This window comes from Sus scrofa, chromosome 15 (assembly GCF_054392235.1).
Source record: "Sus scrofa isolate SSC_HxYL_T2T_F1_AM1 chromosome 15, Sscrofa_HxYL_maternal_Yorkshire_Landrace_v2.0, whole genome shotgun sequence".
NCBI classification, from domain to species: Eukaryota; Metazoa; Chordata; class Mammalia; order Artiodactyla; family Suidae; genus Sus; species Sus scrofa.
Genome location: NC_139397.1, coordinates 72,674,730 through 72,693,379, shown reverse-complemented (window position 1 = coordinate 72,693,379; position 18,650 = coordinate 72,674,730).

The following is an 18,650-nucleotide window of genomic DNA, read 5'->3' as shown; positions in this document are numbered from 1 at the left end:
TGACTGGCTGACAGTAGGTTCGGGGTATGTACACTATATTATGAAAACAAAAACCTGGTGATTATTGGTAGTGAGTACGATGTGGAAGCAGTGCCCATTGAATAGAGGAGATTACCTAATTGCAAGTTTGGAAGAAGCACCTGAGTATTTCTGATTCAACTCTCCTTCACTTCCTCTTGGGTTTTCCTATGGGAATCTTAAACTCTGCTCCTCTGTACCATGGCTTCTACAGGGGCAGCCCCCTTCCAGAGCCACATGGCAGTGGGCATGTTAGCCAGCCAACACTAACCACATTCTCCTCTTCCTCCTATGACTATTTTCGGTTAGTTCTGAAAATTGACTGTAAATAAAAAGGGCATTATGTGTTGAGTTCCTGGAAATCTCAGATGACTTTGTCAATAAAATTACTGAGCAACAGATTTGTGTTTGTCATTTTTGTATAGTGATGAGTTTCATTTCTGTAGGTAGGAATAGAAGCACCAGAGGATCTTTGGATAGAATTTTTTCTAAGATCAGACATGTGGACCCTAACAGGTTCTATCATGTTCACTATACACATTCTTAATTTATCTTTGCAGTAATTTGTTTGCAAAATTAGTTTCACAGTATTTTCCCTTCCTTTATCCACCCTGAGGTAGTCTCCTCTCATGACCCTGGGCTGAGCCATGTAATTTGCTTTGCTGAAAGGTTGATAGCAAATAGGTCATAAGCAGAGATTTGAGAAGTGTTTGTACACTGGGTCTTGATTTCTCTTGCTACTGTCAGGAACTCATGTCCACCACCATGTGAGCTTGAACTAGCCTAATGGATGGTGAGAGACACAGGGAAGCCATTCCCACTGCCTGAAATGACATGTGCATGTGAGTGAGGCCCTCTTAGACTATCCAACTCTAGCCTAGTCAGCTCAGACCAGAAGAGCCACTCAGCTGACCACATTATCATGTGATAATAAATGTGAGTTGCCAAGTTTTAGGGTGGTGTGTTATGCTGTAAAAATTAACTGATATCATTTTAACTCTGTATTTGTTCAAAGTGTCACTTATTGGAATCAGTTTGTGATTTTGCTCCAACGTATCAAAAATCTTCATTAGGAGGATGGGATTAACATATACAGACTACTGTATAGAAAACAGATAACTGACAAAGACCCATTATACAGCAAAGGGAAATCTACTTAATATTCTGTAACAAGCTACATGGGAAAAAAATGGACATATGTGTATTATAGCTGATTCACCTTGCTATACACCTGAAATCATGTAACATTATAAAGCAACTATCCTCCAAATAAATTAATTAAAAAGAACAGAATAATGCCATTATAGCAACATGGATGCAACTAGAGATTCTCATACTAAGTGAAGTAAGTCAGAAAAATAAAGAACAGATACCATATGATATTGCTTATATGTGGAATATAAAATATGGCACAAATGGAGTTCCTGCTGTGCTTTAGTGGTAACAAACTCAACTACTATCCATAAAGATGCAGGTTCGATCCCTGGCCTTGCTCAGTAGGTTGAGGATCCAGCATTGCTGTGAGCTGCAGTACAGGTCACAGACTTGCCTGAGACCTGGTGTTTCTGGGGCTGTGGCATAGGTCTGCAGCTATAGCTCCGATTAGAACCCTTGCCTGGGAATCTTCATAGGCTGCAGGTGTGACTGCCAAAATATAAATAAATAAATAAATAAATAAATAAAATATGGCACAAATAAGTCTATCTATATAACAGAAACATACTCATGGAGAATACACCTGAAGTTGCTAAAGGGGAAGGGAAGGGATTGGGATGGATCCTTGGCCCTGTTCAGTGGGTTGAGGATCCAGCATTGCAGTGAGCTGCAGTACAGATTGCAGATGCAACTCTCATCTGGTATTGCTATGGCTGTGGTGTAGGTTGGCAGCTGCAGCCCTGATTTTACCCCTAGCCTAGGATACTCCATGTGCCAAGGGTGCAGTACTACAAAAAAAAATAAAAATAAATAAATAAATAAATAAATAAAAGCAAAGCAAAGCAAAACCTTCAGAAATGACAGCAATCTCCCATCCTAGACGGAAATAATGGATTTAATATATAAACTCCCATTGTTTAATATCCAATTATCAACATCATTCTCCTGACCCTGTCATCTGGGTTCCGCCATTTTAAATTGTAAAATTACATCCAAAAGGAAATGAGGAGTTTTCATTGACACTTTCAAGTGAAGGGTCTTCTGGCACTCTATAAATAGCCAGAACTGTCCCACTGGAAGTGATGAGATGCTTGTTCTCACCATGTCAATTCTGTTTCTATTGATTTTGTTGTTGAGAGATTTTGGTCACAGCCCACGTTGCCCATAAAAGCTTTATGTCATCGTTAACGCCATAGTATCTTAGAACTCAGATTTATTTAGTGCTGTTTTATGTACTGAGTGAAGTTGTGTGCTGCTCAAGCCTCCTGTGGCATTGCAGTGAGTCCGGCTGGCTTGGGTCCCTTCACAAATTCTTTACCCCTACTACTTTTCTGCCACAAGTATCCACACATATCCTTTCCTCTCTTCTCTTCCTCATTCTTTCCCCTCCTATCTCTGCATCTTTTGCATATTTACATTGCCAGACTTTTCCACATTGCACTTTATTGTGAGTCTCTGGTGGACAGGAACCATGTAGTTCCATCTTGTCTGTCCTCCGCTCTCCAACACAGCTTATGAAGCATGTCAAGTGGAGATGAAGCATTTAGAGATTTGAGGGTTGAGTTCAATTCATAATATTAATTGGGTTTCTACTATATGATGGACACTGGGTAAGTGCTCTGCATAGGACAATGACCAAAGTAGTTATGGTCCCTTATCCTCACACAAGTCAATATCTAATTATGAAGTGTTATGGTTTTGTTGAGGAGAAAGCACAAAGAGGATAAGGAGACCTGATTTATATTGAAAAATTGGGGTAAATTTGTTTGAAGAAGTATAATCTTGATGGTAATGGAATCTTTGCCTAGACAATTCACATGATAGTATGTGATGAGTGTCTTCTGGAGCAGAGAAACTCAGTCACCTTGAGGCATAACTTGACAGATTTTTTAGGAAGAGGGAAAATATATGCAATCAGAGACAGGAAAGTGCTGGATTTATAAGATAGCTCTGCACCAGGAGAATAGTAAAGCTCACCTCCTTCCAGTAACCATTTATTTTAAGAACCTTTTATGATATAAAGTGAGGTGCTAGGAAAGTTTTCTTAGAGAGACATGGTGTTGGATATTTGTGCTTGGAGAATAAAAGAAAGCTCTGATATAAAGATAAAGATAAAGATTAGTAACCTTTGGAGTATAGATGTTACTTGAAGATATAGAATCAACTGAAAGACCCCATAAGATATGAGGAGACCTGGGACAGAATGCTCAGATCCAGCATGTGGAGGCTCAGCAGGGGTAAAGGAACTCAAGAGGGAGGAGGAGAAGTTTTAGAAGAATGTTGAAGGGAGATTATGGAAGAAAGTGCATGGAGAAACAGCAAGAGACCAAATAACCCAGGCCAGTGAGACCTCTGGCAGAGTGACTTCTGCTCCCCACAACACATGGTGCATGACCCATCTGACCACACCTCATCTTGTAGTTACCTGCTTCAGCATCGATCCTACTGGGCTCCATTCCTAGAACAATGTCTGGGTGCTTCTGATACCCTCTGCCCATCAGAGGGCCTGTAAACTGCTAAGCATTCTTTAATTTCTCACTCAGGAGTCACTTACTCTGGTAGGTTGTCCTTGACAGTCTATCTGTTATTGCCCTAAGTTTCATTTCTTTCTTATTGTGAATTCCCCCTAAAAAGACCCTGAGTCAAAGATTTGAGTGCAAGTGTTTACTTGGGAAATGTGAGGATGCTAGAAAGGAAAGGCAGTCAATAAATATGCATTATTAAGTCAGGCAACACTAGGCAATTAGAATTTAATCCCACAGGACAACTGAAAGCTAATGTAATATCCTCAGAGTTTTCTCACTCAAGGGTCAGTGGAGCTAGGGTATTTATGTATCAACTCCTGACCTTCATTTGTTAAGGGCTGTGTGTGTGTGTGTGTGTGTGTGTGTGCGGGGGTGTGTGTGTGTGTGTGTGTAGCTTTTCTCACTGTGGGTAGAGTGACCTTATGCATTCTGGAAAAATCACAAGACACAGAAATATAGATATGGTCAGCTGGATGCAGCTGAGCTCATTAGAACTGCTAACATCAGAGACACATGGGTAGGTTACATAGAGCATCTGCTTCAACTTTTAACACACACACACACAGAATTCATCTATCCATTATCTATCTATCTATCTATCTATCTATCTATCTATCTATCTATCTATCTATCTATCATCTATCTAATCTACCTACCTATCATCTCTATCCACTCACTAATGTGTCTGACTTTCTTGGACCAATCCCTGGCAAAGGTAAAGAACAGTAAGTATAGAATGAAGGAAGGAAGGAAGGAAAGAATCTATGGATGAAATAAGTCAAGGCCATCCCATATGATTTATTTCATATATTTTGCTTTCTGTCAGACTAAGGGGATTTGTAGGGCTTTGAGGAGAGCATAGAGAAAGTCAATAAGCTTGTTGCCGAATAATTTTTCCCATGTAGGTGAAGAAAGGAGAAACATTTAACAAACTCATCTTTATTGATTAGTGTGGCAATAAATATTTCCTTAAAATTTGTATCTATAGCAATATACTTAGAGTCAAATTGTTCTATAAAGTTATTAAGAAAAGAGTAGTTCCTCTCCCAATCATTTTGCCAGTTTCCCCTTTTCTAGAGGCAATTGATTTCCACTGGTTAGCTGTTCTTTCTATTTTTTTGTTTTGATATTTACCACTATTTCTCTAAGTTGCAATTCCTTTATTTCTGCCTCTTAATTTTTCATTTTTAGGCATTGTGTATTGGTCTTTCACTATTTTAGAGGAAGACTTATCTCTTTCACCACCCCTACTCTTCCTACACACTTCCCTTCCAACCCACCACAATCAAGTATACCTTTGTATAGTTATGCAAGTGCCATAGACAGCTAAGCCATGTATTTTTAAAAACATTTCTATTAAGGTATAGTTGATTTACAATGTTGTGCCAATTTGTAATATACAGCCATGTTACTCAGTTTTAAACACACACACAGACACTCAAATCCTTTTTTAATATTCTTTTCTGTTACAGTCTATCCCAGGAGATTGGATATAGTTCCCGTGCTATACAGTAGAATCTCATTGCTTATCTATTCTCAATGTAATAGGTTGTATCTTCTAACCCTAAACTACCAGTCCATCCAAGTCCTTACCCCTCCCCCTTGGCAATGCAAATCTGTTCTCCATGTCTGTGAGTCTGTTTCTCTTTTGTAGATAGGTTCATTATGCCATATTTTAGATTTCACATGTAAGTGATATCATACGGTATTTCTTTCTCTATCTTACTTACTTCCCTTAGTATGAGTATCTCTAGTTGCATACATGTTGCCACAAATGGCATTATTTCATTCTTTTTTATGGCTGAGTAGTATTCCAGTGTGCATGCATGTGTGTGTGGTGTGTGTGTTCCAAATCTTCTTCATTCATTCATCTGTTGATAGACATTTAGGTTGTTTCCATGTCTTGGCTATTTTGAACAGTGCTGCCATGGAAATAGGGGTACATGTATCTTTTTGAATGAAAGCTTTGTATGGTTATATACCCAGAAGTAGGATTGCTGGATCAAATGGTAATTCTATTTCTAGTTTTCTGAGGAACATGCATACTGTTTTCCATAGTGGTCGTACCAATTTACATTTGCACACACAATGCAGGAGTGTTCCCCTTTCTCTACACCCTTTCCAGCATTTGTTATTTGTAGACATATTAATAATGGCCATGCTGACAGGTGTGAGGTGGTAACTCATTGTAGAGATTTGCATTTCTCTAATAATTAGTAATGTTGGACAGCATGTGCATACTCTCCATCTGTATGTTTTTAGAGAAATGTCTTTTTCGGTCTTCTGCCCATCTCTCAATTGGGTTGCCTTTTTTTTTTTTTAATTGTATGAGTTATTTGTATATTTTGGAGATTAAGCCCTTGTTGATTGCATTGTTTGCAAATATTTTCCCCCATTCTGTAGGTTCTCTTTTCATTTTTTAAATGGTTTCCTTTGCTGTGCAAAAACTTGTAAGTTTGATTAAAACTCATTGGTTTATTTTTGTTTTTATTTCTATTGCCTTGGGATACTGACCTAAGAAAACACTTGTATGGTTTATTTTAAATAAAGTTTTGCCTATGTTCTTTTCTAGGAGTTTTATGGTATCATGTCTTTGGTCTAAATCTTTAAACCATTTTGTGTTTATTTTTGTGCCTCATGTGAGAGTGTGTTCCAATTTCATTAATTTATGTGTAACTGTGCAATTTTCCAGCAATACTTGCTGAAAGACTGTCTTTTCTGCATTTTATATTCTTTCCTCTTTTGTCAAAGATTAATTCATCATAGTTGTCTGGGTTTTTTTCTGGGCGCTCTATGCTGTTCCATTAATCTGTATGTCTGCTTTTGTACTATTACTACACTTTTTTGATTATTGTAGTTTTGTGGTATTTTCTGTAGTCTATGAGAGTTATGACTCACGCTTTGTTCTATGTTTTTCTTCAGGATTGCTTTGGCAATTCTGGGTCTTTTATGGTTCCTTATACATTTTTGGATTATTTGTTTTACTTTTGTGAAAAAAACGTCTTAGGTAATTTGATAGGGATTTCATTAAATCTGTAAATTGCTTTGGGAGGTATGACCATTTTACCAATATTAATTCTTCCAATCTAGAAGCATGGGATATCTTTCCATTTCTTTGAATCCTTTTAATTTCCTTGATTAATGTTCCATAGTTCTCAGCATATAAGTTTTTCACCTCCTTGGTCAAGTTTATTCCTAAACCATATAATTATATGCCACAATCACTTCTTGCATTCCAATTCACTGTTTTTTCTTTACCTTGGAATATTTATTTCTCTCTGTCTTCTTATAACCATTTTATATACATTTATTATAAATTTGGCTCTAAACTATCTTATTTCAATTGTCCTAACATTTCATTAGGATAATTTAGTTTTTAGTTTTTTTTTTTTTTTTTTGCTATTTCTTAGGCTGCTCCCGCGGCATATGGAGATTCCCAGGCTAGGGGTCGAATTGGAGCCATAGCTGCTGGCCTATGCCACAGCCACAGCAACGCGGGATTCGAGCCGCGTCTGCAACCTACACCACAGCTCACGGCAATGCCGGATCGTCAACCCACAGAGCAAGGGCAGGGACCGAACCCGCAACCTCATGGTTCCTAGTCGGATTCGTTAACCACTGCGCCATGACGGGAACTCCAATTTAGTTTTTTTATAAATCTTATCTTCATGAAGAAACTTCCCCAGGACTTTTTTCATCTGTATTATTGTACTCTAAGCCTGGCACACATTTGATATTTCTGTGATCTTCTTTCCCATCATAGTTGGAATTTCTATTTGGCCAGTTGCATGTCTTCTTTGGAGAAATGCCTATTTAGGTCTTCTGCCAATTTTTCAATTGGGTTGTTTGTTTTCTGGTTGTTGAGTTGTATGTGTTGCTTATATATTTTGGAGATTAGGCCTTTGTCTGTTACATTGTTTGCAAAGATTTCTCTCCCATTCTGTGGATTATCTTTTTGTTTTTTAATGGTTTCCTTTGGTGTGCAAAAGCTTTTGAGTTTAATTAGGTCACATGGGTTTATTTTTGTTTTTATTGTTGTTATTCTAGGAGATGGATCAAACAAGATGTTACTGCCTGTGTTTTCCTCTAGGAGTTTTATTGTATCTATCCTTATATTAGGTCATTAATCCATTTTTGGTTCACTTTTGTGTATGGTGTTAGAGGATATTCTAATTTCATTCTTTTACAAGTACCTTTCCAGTTTTCCCAGCACCATTTATTAGTGGTGGCACCATTTGAAGTTACTGTCTTTCTTCCACTGTATGTTCTTGCCTCCTTTGTCATAGATTAGTTGACCATAGGTACTTGGGTTTATTTCTGTGCTTCCTCTCCTGCTATCCTGCTCCATTGATCTACATTTCTATTTGTGTGTGTGTGTGTGTGTGTGCGCGTGCGTGTGCCAGTACCATACTGTTTTGATAAATGTAGCTTTGTAATATTGTTGGAAGACAGGGAGCCTGATTCTTCCATTTCCATTTTTCTTCTTTGATATTGCTTTTGCTATTTGGGGTCTTTTGTGTTTCCATACAAATTTAAAAATATTATGTTCTAGTTTTGTGAAGAATATCTTTAGTAATTTCATAGGGAATAAATTGAATCTGTAGATTGCCTAGGCAGTATTGTCATTTTGACAATATTGATTCTTCTAATCCAGGAGTGTGATGTATTTTTCCATCTGTTTGTGTCATCTTTGTTCCTTTCATTAGCATCTTATAGTTTTCAGAGCATAGTTCTTTTGTCACTTTAGGTAGTTTTATTCCTGGGTATTTTATTTTTTTGATGTGATGGTAAGTGGGTTTGTTTCTCTGATGTCTTTTTCTGATTTTTCATTGTGAATATATAGAAATGCAATTGATTTCTGTGTATTAATTTTGCATCCTGCAAATTTGCCAAATTCATTGATGATTTCTAACACTTTTCTAGTAGTGTCTTTTGGGTTTTCCAAGTATAGTATCATGTCATCTGCAAACAATGATAATTTTAATTATTCTTTTCCAATTTGGAGTCCTTTTATTGCTTTTTCTTCTCTGATTGCCATTGCTAGGACTTCCAAAACTATGTTGCATAGTAGTGGTGACAACTGGGCATCCTTGTCTTGCTCCTGATATTAGTGGAAATGTTATCAGTTTTCACCATCAAGAATGACGTTGGCTATGGGTTTGTCATATATGGCCTTTATTATGTCAAATATGGCCTACATTATGAGGTAGGTTCTCTTTATGCCCACTTTCTGGAGTTTTTTTTTTTTTTTTAATCAGAAAGAGGTGTTGAATTTTGTCAACAGCTTTTTCTACATCTACTGAGATGATCATATGGTTTTTCTTTTTCAGTTTCTTGATGTGGTGTATCACATTCATTGATTTGCAGATATTGAATAATACTTGCATTCCTGGGATAAATCCCACTTGATCATGGTGTATTACCCATTTAATATATATTTGTATTCTGTTTGGTAATATTTTGTTGAAAAATTTTGCATCTATTTTCATCAGAGATATATTGGCCTGTAATTTTTTTTTGTGGTATCCTTGTCTGGTTTTGGTATCAGGGTGATGGTGGTCTCATAAAATGAGCTTGGGAATGCTCCTTCCTCTGCTATTTTTTGGAAGAGTTTCAGAAGAATAGGTGTTAACTCTTCTCTGAATTATTTCTTAAATAATAAAATTTAAAAGTAAAAATTACTCCTTGATCCATGGGCTACAGGATGAATGTTGTGTTGGCAGGCATGAAAACAATATTAATTTCTCATCCATCACCATTAGAGCTCAGGGGGACCAGGTGCATTGTCATTGAGGAGTGATATTTTGAAAGAATCCTTTTTTTTTGTTTTAGTTTTTTGATTTTTTTTTTTTTTGAACTGCAGGTCTCAACAGTGCACTTAAAACATTCAGTACACCATTTTGTAAACAGATGTGCTGTCATCCAGGTTTTATTGTTCCAATTATAGAGCACAGGCAGGGTGGATCTAGCATAATTCTTAATGGCCCTAGGATTTTCAGAATGGAAAATGAGTATTGGCTTCACTTAAAGGCACCAGCTGTGTTAGCCCCTAACAGGAGAAAAAGTCTGTCCTTTGACACTTTGAAGCCAGGCATTGACTTCTCTCTAGTTATGCCTGGATAGTATCCTATTCCAGTAGAAGGCTGTTTCATCTGCATTAAATATCTTTTGTTTAGTGTAGTCACCATCATGAATTATTTTAGCTAGATCATCTGGATAACTTGCTGCAGCTTCTACATCAGCACTTGCTGCTTCCCCCTGCACTAAGCACTTTGATGTTATGGAGATGACTCCTTTCTTCCTTTTTTTTGGGAGGGGGAATACCCATGGCATAGGAAGATTCCCAGGCTAGGGGTCAAATCAAAGCTGCAGCCACTGGCCTATACCATAGCCACAGCAATGTGGGATCCAAGCCACTTTTGCAACCTACACACAGCTCATGGCAACACTGGATCCTTTACCCACTGAGCAAGGCCAGGGATCGAACCTGTGTCCTCATGGATACTAGCCAATTTGTTTCTACTGAGCCACAATGGGAACTCTAATGACTCCTTTTTTTTTTTTTTTTCTTTTTTTTTGCCTTTCTCTAGGGCCGCTCGCTCCCGCGGCATACGGAGATTCTCAGGCTATGGGTCTAATTGGAGCTGTAGCCACCAGCCTATGCCAGAGCCACAGCAACTCAGGATCTGAGCCCCATCTACAACCTACACCACAGCTCACGGCAATGCTGGATCCTTAACCCACTGAGCAAAGACAGGGATTGAACCCGCAACCTCATGGTTCCTAGTTGGATTCATTAACCACTGTGCCATGACGGGAACTCCTAATGACTCCTTTTTTTAAGCCCTGTGAACCAGCCCCTGACAACTTCAAACTTCCTTTTTGAAGATTCCTCACCTTTCTCAGCCTTTGTAGAATTGAAGAGAGTTAGGGCCTTGCTTTGGATTAGGCTTTGGCTCAAGGGAGTGTTGTACTGGTTGGATCTTGTATCCAGATCATTGAAACTTTTTCTGTATCAGCAATAGAGCTGTTTTATTTTCATACCATTTGTGTGTTCCCAGGAGTAACACTTAATTTCCTTCAAGAATTTTTCCTTTGGATTCATAACTTGGCTAACTATTTGGCATGAGAGGCTTAGGTTTCAATCTATCATTATTTTTGATATGCCTTCCTTACTAAGCTTTTTCATTTCTAGTTTTTTATTTGGAGTGAGATACATAAGACACTTAGAAACCACTGTAGGGTTTTTAACTGGCTAGTTTCAAAACTGTTGTTTCAGAGAATAGGGAGGCCTGAGGAGAGGGAGGGATGGGGAAACAGCCAGCCACCTGAGCACTCAGAACAACACAGTTCACTGTCTTATATGGGTGTGGTTTGTGGTGCCCCAAAACAATTATAATAGTAACATAAAAGACTGTCGATCAGTGATCAGTGTAACAAATATAATAAAAATGAAAAAACCTTGAAATACTGCGGGAATTACCAATATATGATACAGAGACATGAAATGAGCAAATGCTTTTGAGAAAATGTATCTGATAGACTTGCTCAGCTCAGGATTTATCCAAACCTTTAATGTGTAAAGAACAACAAACAAATAAGCAAAACCCTGACATACTTGTAAAGTGCAATAAATCAAAACTCACAAAACAAATACCTGTGTTTTTCTTTCTTGGTCTCCTCCCTTTCTGTGTAGAATGCATCTTCCAGTATATTCCTGAGAAAGAGTGCTTGGGAGACAAATTTTTGGAACTGTGTCTATTGAAAAACTTATTTATTCTATTCTCATATTTAGGTTTAATTTCTTGGGTGTAGATTTACCTCAAAATTGAAGTATCCCTTTATTTTTGTCTGTTTCTATGGTGGTTTTTAAAAATCCATAATACCTTTTATTCCTTGACTCTGTGTATTTAACCTTTTTTTTTCTGTCTAGATTGTTATAAGATCTTTTCTTTGTCCTTTGTCCTAATTTCATAATTTTGCCCTTTGTAAGTATCTGACTTTATTCACTCTCTCTGTGGGCCTTTTCAAAGAGTACATTTGTCTCCTCACTAAGCTTATTCATTTCTAGCTTTTGATTTCAAGTGAGAGACATAAGACACTTAGAAGCCATTGTAAGGTCTGAAAAATCTTCTTGCATTATTTCTTTGACAATTTCTTCCCTACATTCTCTTTTCCTGGAAACTCTATTTTTCACATGTTGACTTGCTGGGCTGGTTCTCTAAGTTTCATATCTTTTTCACATCTTTTTCACATTTTCCATTTTCTTTTGTTTCCCTTCTTGGGAGCTTTCTTCAGCTTTATATTCTGAAACTTCTACTGTATTTTTATTTCTGCTATCTTATTTTTAGCTTCTAGGAGCTATTTTTTTCTTCTCTGCATAATACATTTTATAGCATCATACATATCTTCTCTTACATTACTGAGAATATTTATGACACCTTGGTGGTGGTGTTTTTTCCTTGCTTAGTTTCTATTTCCCTAGATTTTTTAAAAGTCTTTCTTAGTTTTGGTCTTTCATTTTCATTTTAACCACATTCCTAAATCATCTAGTGGTGGTTGATTTTCTGATTACATTTAAAATGAGGCAATGAGAGGCTGATTGAAGGCCCTGGAACATGCATGAGGTTCTCCATCTGTGAGGATCTCTGTGAAGTGTTATGTCAGGGTATTTCTTTGGATAATCCCCCAATGTCAGTATTTTCATCTTGTCTTTTCATCTTTTCTCTTGGACTAATCAGATTCTCTAGAGAAATATATTCTTATCTCTGACTTGGGGTGCAGAGACTAGAATTATAGAAACTGTGGGGATAAAGGGTTTGTGGTGCAGATGGAGGTCTCATCATTCTTTCTGTGACAATTTACTTAATCCATTTCAAAGCAGGAAAGCAAAGGAGGGTGAATTAACTTATCAAATACATGAAAGCTGGTTCCTAAATCCAAAAAGGGAAAAGACAAGACATTACTTAGGAGATATATCAAACCACTTAAAAGCTCAGAATTTTATGGTATCAAGTGCCTCTGATTGTTGGGGTAAAAACAAGGCAGGAGTGCTGACACACAGCAGAGGGAAGCAAGGGCCTCCCAGCTGCCCTGGCAAAGGACTAGAGATTCTCCTCTGGAAGGGACAAGTGGGAGCAAAGTCTGCAGGTTAAAAATGGCTTTGTCCCTGGCACCATGACCCTCTCTCCTTGGTTTCACTCAGCACCTTGTTCCTTCCCCATCATTGCAATGGAGACTGCAGTGGCAGATGGTCACCTCCCTGAAGCCACCTCTGCATCTGTGACCCCATTGACCTGTGCAGAGCCTGAACTGGGAAGATTTTTAGAGACTGAGTGTTTTCTTTCTAATTAATGACTTACAGATTTCAAAAAACCCATCAGATGTTTAAATGTTTAAATGTTTAAATGTCTCTCTCATGTGCCATCTCCCCTAGTATCCTCTAACCTTTTTGAAATGTGTCAATTATAAGAAATACTTTGTAAGTTTCCACAGTGGCACAGTGTGTTAAGTATTCAATTACAATAGCTCAGGTCACTGCAGAGGCAAGGGTTCCATTCCTGGTCTGGTGCAGTGGGTTAAAGGATCTGGAGTTTCCACAGCTGCGGTGTAGGTTACAGCTACAGCTTGGATTCAGTCCCTGGCCCTGGGAACTTCTACATGCTGAGGATGCAGACAATAAAAAAAAAAGAAAGAAAGTATTGGGTACAGGCCTGAGAGTGTTTCCTGTATCAAATAACACAAAGAGAAGCAACATGTTTGCCATGTTTCTTAACATGGAAACATGATAATATGTTTCCTAAGTCATGATGGTCAATTCATACATGAAGGTGGTGTAAACTCTGGGTAACTCCAGGAGCATAAGCCACAATAAAAATATTGGTATCTTTGACATGTTTTCTAACATTATTCTATTATTTTGAATACTGGTGCCCCTAGTCTTTACCAGCCAAAATGTGCTATAATACCAAAACTAATTCAGCATATTCATCTTGTATATTTTTAATATTTAACTTTTTAAAAAATAAGTAACACTAATCTGACCCTCATTAAGTAAAATTTACCTAATAATCATTATACTTTTGCCAGACAAACTGAAATGCTGTTTTTACCTTTTCTAAGACTATTTTAGACTTTTTTAGATGACACACTAACAACTCAAAGTGCATGAAAGAAATATTAAAAATACTACTCAGCCATAAAAATGAACAAAATAATGTCATTCGCAGCAATATGGATTGAACTAGAGACTCTCTTACTAAGTGAAGTAAGTCAGAAAGAGAAAGACAAATACCCCTTGTATCACTTATAACTGGAAGCTAATATATGACACAAATGAAACTTTCCACAGAGAAGAAAATTATGGACTTAGAGAACAGACTTGTAGTTGCCACAAGGGAAGGGGGAGGGAGTGAGATGAAACTGGGAGTTGGGGTTAATAGATGCAAACTATTGCCTCTGGAATGGATAAGCAATGAGATCCTGCTGTATAGCCCTGAGAACTATATCTAGTCATGTATGATGGAGCATTATAATGTGAGAAAAAAGAATGTATACATGTATGTGTAAATGTGTCACCTTGCTGTACACTAGAAAATTGACAGAACACTGTAAACTGGCTATAATGGAAAAATAAAAATCATTATAAAATAAAAATATGTAGGTGTATTTAATGGAAAATCTTTTCTGTCCCTAATATTTCACAACACAAACCTCATATTTTTCCTTTGGAAAATTTATATTTTATTATATGAGTAATGGATATATCAAATACCTAAAACCCCAAAAGTATAAGTGCAGTATAAGACATTCATTATTCCACCTCTCATGGGTGCCCTTTGAAAGTAGCATTTTGGTTTTTTTAAACTTTTCCTCAAACATCTATGTCTTGATCACCTCACACCAGTCAGAATGGCCATTATGAAAAAGTCTACAAACAGTAATTGTTGGAGAGGGTGCAGAGAAAAGGGAACCCTCCTACAATGTTGGTGGGAATGTAAATTAGTGCAGCCATTATAGAGAAGTGTAAGGAGGCTCCTTAAAAACTAAAAGTAGAGTTACCATATGATCCAGTAGTCCCACTCCTGGGCATATATCCAGAGAAAACTATATGTCAAAGAGACGTGGCGTGCTCCCCTATGTTCATTGCAGCCGTGTTCACAATAGCCAAGACATGGAAGAAACCTAAATGTCTATCTTATTTACGTTCTTCTATAAGGAAGATATGGTACATATATGTAATAAAATATTACTCAGCCATAAAAAAGAATGAAATAATGCCATTTGCAGGAACATGGATGAATCTAGTGATTATCATACTAAGTGAAGTAAGTCATGCAGAGAAAGTCAAATATCATATATATCACATGTATGTGGAATCCAATAAAATGATACAAAATAACATTTATAAAACAGAAACAAATTCACAAATTTCAAAATCAAACTTATGGTTACCAAAGGAAAAAACATGTGGAGGAGGGATAAATTGGGGGGACGGGATTGGCATATACACCACTATGTATAGAATAGATAACTGGCAAGAACCTGCTGTATAGCACAGAGAGGTCTACTTAATATTCTGTAATAAACTACATGGGGAAAATAATACATATATATATAATTATTCTATATATATATACACACAGAGAGATATATAGTGATTCACTCCTGAAACTAATATAACATCGTAACTAATGCTACAATTAGTTAAAACTAATACAACTATACTCCAAAAAAATTTCTTTTAAAATAAAATGCATTCAATAAAGAATGTTTTTGTTATGTTTTTCATATGTAGAATCATCCTATAAGAACAATTGCATGCCCTGCTTTAATTTTTTTAAATCAATATTATACCGGCCCTCCATATAAAAAAAAAATGTGTTTAACCATGACTTTTTATCATTATTTATTTACTTATTCCCTGTGTTGGATGTTTAGGTCACTTAAAGGTTGTTGCTATTACAAATGATGTTGCCAGGACATCTGCATGCATCTGCTTTTGCCTACATCTCTGATTCATTACTTAGCATAGATTTTGGAGGGGGAATTGCCATTTCAAAGATGTTATTTGTAAGGTTCTGATGCATGTTTTTGAATTGACTTCGGAAAGACTGCAGCAGTTTCTCCCACCCTACACAGTACCACCAAAAATTCTACTATAAAGCACTTGCATCTTGGTGTTGGTGAGAAGTTCCCTCCTACTCAGAAGAGTCCACATCAGATCACATGAAATCTCCCTGTCAGACCTCAGTCAGAATCAGGATATGTGCAATGCCTGGCTTTTGACAGACTAGCTTTGAAGTGTTCATCTAAATCACTTTCTATTAAAATGTCAAGTGTTCGTGTTCGACATTCTACCATGTACTGCTCCCTCTTCCTTGCCAGATAAAGTGGCTTCATGGCATACAGAGCCCATGAAGAGACAACCTGAAGGGTAAATAGGGATTCCTCCAGAAGTTCCTTTACCCCCTTTTCCATTGATTCTTCCACCCTATCCTTGGGGATGGGCATCACTCTGGATACAGGGAATGGTAAAAAGAAAACTCCAGCCTTCACAAGCTCTCAATCTGTCAGGAAAGACAGCCATATAATTAGTTTCTTTGTCATTTTCTACTGTATGAATAGATCATGAATTTTTATCACCTTATGTTAGTATAATCGTCTTTTGCTGAATAACTAGGGCAGCAACTTGTCATTTATTGAGGAGCTGAGCACCCAAGCTTGACACACCTATTCTACATCCTCACACCAACTACAATAAGACAAAGTTCCCACATCCATTGCCGAGGGTCACCATATGGCTTTTCCCAGCCCCCCTAAAGCCACTGCTACCCTGCTCATTTTTCTGCTGTCTCTGCTCATCGTCACAGCAGGGACAACCCATGAAGCTCAAGCAGAGTTAGGTTTCCACCAGTTTAATTCAGCTTCTTGAAATCAAATTAGCAGCAGCTCCTGGGGTATGCCCTAGAGATGTAGAAGTGGCACATGTGGGCACAGAGACTGGTGCTTGTTTCCAAGACAGAGGGCCCAGGGAGTGGGATGCAGCTGGGTATGGTATGTACAGCTAAGGGTGGGACTGTGAGTTTCCATGGGTCAAGTGGCTTCTGCAGAAGGGAGCAGGCTTAGAGATCTTAAAAGAACCTTCCTGAAAGGCCTCTGCCCAGGTGATAAATCTGCAGGGCTGGACTTCAGGGGTAGGAGCTAAGAAGGTCTCTCAGAAAAGAGGTGGGGTGCAGAAGAACTGTATTTTGGAGGTTCTGGCAAGTAGTGTCTGAGACCCTATGGGTGGTTTTCATGTTGAGGCAGTGACATATGCCTTTGTCCTTGGCTTTCAATTTGGGTGCACTAAGGAAATCTAAAGGCCAGACCTGAGTAGAAAATAGGGCTGTGGTTATACTGCTACCTTTGCCAGGAGGACTGCTTGGAAGATTATGGGACTTAGTAATGAACTCAAATTACTTTTTACTTTCTCAGTTTTAAAGCTGAGAGGAGTTCCTGTTGTGGCACAGAAAACCCAAACCCAACTAATATCCATGAAACAGGTTTAATCCCTGGTTCTGCTCAGTGGGTTATAGATCTGGCTTTGCCGTGAGCTATAGTCTAGGTTGAAGTTTCAGCTCAGATTTGGCATTGCTGAGGCTGTGGTGTAGGCCAGGAGCAGTAGCTTGAATATTATCCCTAGCCTGGGAACTTCCATATGCTACAAAAAAAAAAAAAAAAAAAAAAAAAAAAGGTGGAGAAATGCAAATCTCAGAAAGAAGAGAAAACTGCCCAAGCCTCAAACTCCTAGTTAGTGATGTGCTAGAGATAATAATCCTACACATTACATCATGTCTTAAGAGGAAAAGTAGTGTTAATTCTTTATTTCATTTATTTGATTGTTAATTTATTAAAAAATATTGATTAAACACCCATTTTCTGCCAGGCTATATACCAACACATGAGATCAGAACAATGGTTTTGCCCCCAAGGAACACCAGGCCTGGGTGAGACACCTTGGCATTGATGTGGCACATTAACTGGTAATTTCTGTGACAATGAATACTACTCATTTTTTGAGAATAAAACCTAGTATTGTGACAAAATGATGTGTGGTTGGTTCCAAGAAAATCACAAAATAATAAGAAATGCTTGCATTCTATCTTTAGTTGTTACTATTCTACTGTGGTTTTATTTCCAGACTTAAATACGAGGTCCAAGCATAGAAAGTTGCATGTTAGGTAGGTCAAAATGATTAAAAGTCAATCTCAAATGGTTCAGCCCTACAACTCTGAGATATTCCTGGCTTGTTTTCTAGAACAGAACAGAAATACTGGCTCACAGCTCTGCAACTTCAAATTGGCGAGTATGGAGTTTCTCAGAATTTAGACCACCTCACATGCTATAGACACAGAGGAGCTTGCTCCTGTCCTCAGGCTACTATAGAATAAAAGGACTGGGAGTTGGCCAGAAGGCCTGCCAGCTTCTATCACCTTTATTAAAGGAGAGGATTAATAATCACCTGCACCCCCACATACACATTTAAAATGGTAGAACACTCACCAATTCCTCTGGAAGTCTTCTCCACAGTCAAGGTATCCTTCAGGGCCTTTTGTTTATTGTTTATTTTTTTGAGAGCTAAAGCTGGTGATTCTGCCAGTCTAAAAAGAATAACATTTATGAAATGAACCCAGCCCAGCTCAGCCCTTGACAATGACTTAATAGTCTTCCTGAGCTGATTCTGATCAGCCCAGCATCAGTTATGCTGCAGGCTCAGCAGAGCATAGCTAAAGCACATTTATGAGAAACATTACAGAGATTTTAAAATGGGCATGTCCAGTGGCTTCTGCCCGACAATCTGCAGGGTCAGCTTGTCTGGGCAGGGCATTGTCCCAGGGGTACACTTTATAATGGTGAAGAAATCATGGGTATAGAGCCTCCAGTTTCCATATGGTCTGACTTAGACCAACC